A 4379-nucleotide genomic window follows, 5' to 3' on the forward strand; every position below is an offset into this window, starting at 1 on the left:
CAACCACGGCGATATAACAAAATTCTTTTTCTCATTCTCCTCTTGAGAGGTGATTTTGGCCATTTCCCATCTTTTGCCATTACAGAAAATGCTGGGGAATAAATCCTAGTAGCAAAGGCCTGGTGGCTGTGTTTCTAGGATGCCTGTCCCCAGCCTTGAAGTTGTGGTCAAAAGACTTTTCCAACCTCCTTCCCCACAGTTAAGGGGCTTTAATACAATGAAAATTCCTAAAGCACATGATTTCCTTAATACTCCCTCCTCAAATCCTGCCTTGGGCATTATTTTTCTCTTACAAATTTAAATTTTGATAGGGAAGAATGAGCAAAGCTCTGAAATGAGTGGTGGATCAAGTTGTATGTGAGTCACTTTTTAGCCTGTAGCAAACAGGTTTTTGGGTACCTTGGAGGCTCTGCCCAGGTTTCTAAGCGTCTTTGGTGTTCCTTGTCTTCTGCTACTCAACACTCCCTTTTGTTTTTACCCTGAAAACCCTTCAGTTTGTTTAAACTGAGTTTAAATTTAAAGCTATGCTTTGCTAGCTCTACTTAAAAGGAAGGGGGAGGGGAGACAAACATCAACAAACATTGATTCAGTTACTATTATGCACAAGACTGAAAAAACAAGGAGGGATGGTACTTGGCTGCTGCCTTCAAGGGTCTACGCAGAAAAAGACAACTAACAAACATATATTAAGCGCTAAATGAATGGATTGACAATAAGAGCTGTGAAAGTTGAAAGCAGGGAGTGAAAATTAGTTCCAGAGAGTGAGTTTATACAGCAAAGTATGCTACACACATTTAACTAATTCCCAAAGCATCCCTATGTCTTCATATTGTGACTGTAAATATGGAGAAGCCTCTGGCAGATACCAGGAGAATTAACCACTAACTGTACAACACCTTTGTAAAGACACTGGGTTGCCTAAGTACATTAAGAACCTCCAGATATTGATAATGGATATAATGATCATTTTAAGCTTAAAAGTCAAGAGTCTCCATCCCTAATTACCTGTCTTTTTTGGCCTTTGTCTTTTTTCAATAAAACATAACTCCTCCTTTAATGTACAATAAAATCAATGTCTATGCCCTAAAATAAATCAGTTTCCCCTACAAACATTATGCTAAGTAAAGAAGCCAGACACAAAAGGACAAATATTGTATGATTCTACTTGTATGAGCTAACTAGAATAGGCAGATTCACAGAGACAGAAAGTAGCATAGTGGGTAGGAGGGCCTGAGGAGAGGGAGGAATGGGAAACTGTGCTTATTTAATGAGCACAGTTTCTGTTTGGGATGATGAAAAAGTCCTGGAAATAGTGGCCATAGTTGTTCAACATTTTGAGTGTACTTAACATCACTGAATTGTACACTTAAAATGGTAAATTTTAGATAGATGGTAGATAGATAGATAGGTATAGATAAATATAGATATAGATGATATAGATATAGATATATCCACAATAAAAAAATAAAGGTAAACACTCTCAGGCTTGGTGTTAGGAAGCAAGGCCAATGATGGAGGCTGCCAAGAAGAAGGCAGGACTCATGTATAGGGGGCAGCTTTTCCATGGTCAACACCATGGGAAATGTAGGCCCAATGTGGCCAGGACTTCTGATTTTTCAAGAGAAACCAGAAATCAAATGTTTTTATGTAAAATCTCCTGGTTCTTAATTTTAGCAACTAATAAATGTTTTAATTTAAAAAGTTTGCCCTTTGCATGCAATACTTTTGCCCAATGTACAGGAAAAGTAGGAAGAAGAACAAAGCTCACACTCCATTCCTCAATCCCTGGCTAAGTTCTTCTAGAAGAAAAGACCACAAAGCCATAGTGCTTTGTATTGAATGACATTCTTACTCACCCATCAAGTCACTGTGAGTGTGATATGAGCACATCTTCCTCTAATTACCTGGTGAACAACTAAATCATTTAATGCATTTGGAAACAAAAGAAGAGGCAAGCAGGTATACCATATAAAAAAATCACAAGGATTTATTACTCTACATAACTCTTCCCTCCCACCCTACTAATATGCGAGACAAAAACTGAAAAGCAGCCTCTTCCAGGACACCTCCTAAAGTCAGTCTCCTATTTATTCATAAGGATACTAGTCCTGCTCATGTAGAAGCCAGCTGATCACAAAATAGCAGCTTTATCCAAATGGGAGAGGAACAAAGGGACACAAAGGGCAATACAAGCATTGAGGTAAATGCTCTTCCTTTTGGATCCCTCTCCCCATTTCCCACCCTTTCCATGCATGTGTGTGTGTGCGTGCACGCATGTGTGCGTGCACACACACACACACACACACACCAACCAGACACAGGAAGTTTGAAGCCTGATCCATGTGTGGAAAACAGCAATGTGGGAATTCAGGAAACAGCACCAGAACTATGCTCTGAGGCCAAGACCTGCTGCAGCATTTGGGAGTCAAGTTACTACTGGGGTACTTGGGGGATCCAGCATTTTGGAAATAAATTGGCTGTAGAAAAATAAAGCTGCCTGCAAGTCTATTGCCCAAGCATCTCGTAGGGTACTATTTGAGTAACCTGGGTTTGCCTCTTTATGATTTATGCAGGGCTTCACTTCAGCTTTACTAAATACCCTATCTCCTTCAGCAGCTTGAGTTTCAGGAAAGGGCCAGACTGGCCATACTTCTCAATAGGGTTTGTTGGCAAAGTCCTAGGTTAGCTGGAGCAAAAGGGAGGTAGGGAGACCAAGGAACACACATCAAAGTCTGCACTCTAAAAGGTGGTGGGATGAGAGGAAGAGTGTGATTTAGTCAAGTGATAAAAAACAAATCACTGAAAGTGAGTCAGATAGAAATGAAATTTCTGAGTCAGTAACTTTAAATGTACAAAGTTTACACAATTGAGAAGAAGTTCATGCTCCAACATTACCCTTTGCAAATAAACTCTTGATTGATTTGGTGCTTTCTATGTCTCTATAGTTGCCAAACTGTGAGAGTTTTTGTCCCAATTGGAGGAGGAGAAGTAGGCTGTGATTGATGTGGAGATTTATCTTCTCTGGCACCCCGCCCAACTTCAACAACTACCGGCAGAATATAGGTCAATGCCATTCCCGTGTGATTTAAAGCAGGCCCAATTTGCAGACCTCAGTCAGCCTTCTCTTCAGATCTGTGATGGTCTTGTGATATTTGCCAGGAAAGACCTTTAGTTAAAATGCAAATATGTAACCTGGGAAGGGTTAAATATTAAACCATTTTTGGTGTGCTCTTATGGAAAGGGTATAGACTTTTGGAGTCACTCAAGTCTGGATTCCAGTCATAGCTCCAGTAGTAACTAATGAGGTAAATTATTTAACCACCTTGGGCCACAGTTCCCTCATCTGTAAAGTGGGGATAATTTCTCCACCGTCAGGGATTGCTGTGAGGATTAAATGAAATAACAGTTAGAGGCCATATCATGGTGCTTAATACTTAGTAGTCACTTAAGAAAGTTTATTCTTTTCTGTCCCTCCATTTAGTCTTTTTAGGGAATTCTGGGGGGTAGGTCAATGGGTTTGCTTAGTGACCTACAGGGATCATGTCCATTGTAATCACTCTTGCCTATCAACCTTGCTCAGCAGTTCAATGTGGTACTAAGTTTACGGACTTTAGCACCAAAAAGATCTAGTATCACAGTATGTGTTCTGTTGCTCACTAGCTATGTAAGTTTGGACACATTTAGAGCCTATTCCCTCATTTGTAAAATACGTAGTAACAGTGCCCATTTTATAGACTGGTGGTGAAGATAAAACGACAGCCATATACAAACATTAGCTGATATTGTTATTTGGAATATTTTGTGCAATGGGCTGACTAGTGTTTACTTTTTGTTACAACAAGCAGTTTGTAATCTAAACTAGTAAATGGTTTCAGCAAGTGCTGAAAATCCTTAAGCAATGATAGCTATGTGTCCCTGGCTTCCTGGTCTTGGGTAAGGAATTTGGGGTGGTACTGGAGCATATCTGTAGAAACCTCGGTCCCAGGCTGTTAGACCTCCCTATTCCCCTACAGGATTTTCATGGTGCTTTGAAAGTAGGTGAGCAAAAAGAAGGACTCCCAGGAGGTACTAAAGGAGATCCTGGAATAATAGAATGTTGTCACTGTGGAGTGTGGGCCTGGGACACTCAGGTCTCTAGCTTTTCAAATCCCACACTTTCTTCTGCCTTAGAACATTTACATATATTTTTTTCTGCCAATGACACTACACATAACCCCTGTACTCTATCTACTCTTTTCCCACTCTTCATCTTGCTAACTCAATCTTATTTCCCAGGCTTCAACTTAAATTTCACTTCTTCAGACAGGTATTCCCCGAGCAGTAACCTCTATCCCAGTATCATGTTTATGTTTAAACATTCATGTGAATTGTGTATTCTA

The sequence above is a fragment of the Desmodus rotundus genome, chromosome X (genome assembly GCF_022682495.2).
Source record: "Desmodus rotundus isolate HL8 chromosome X, HLdesRot8A.1, whole genome shotgun sequence".
NCBI lineage: Eukaryota > Metazoa > Chordata > Mammalia > Chiroptera > Phyllostomidae > Desmodus > Desmodus rotundus.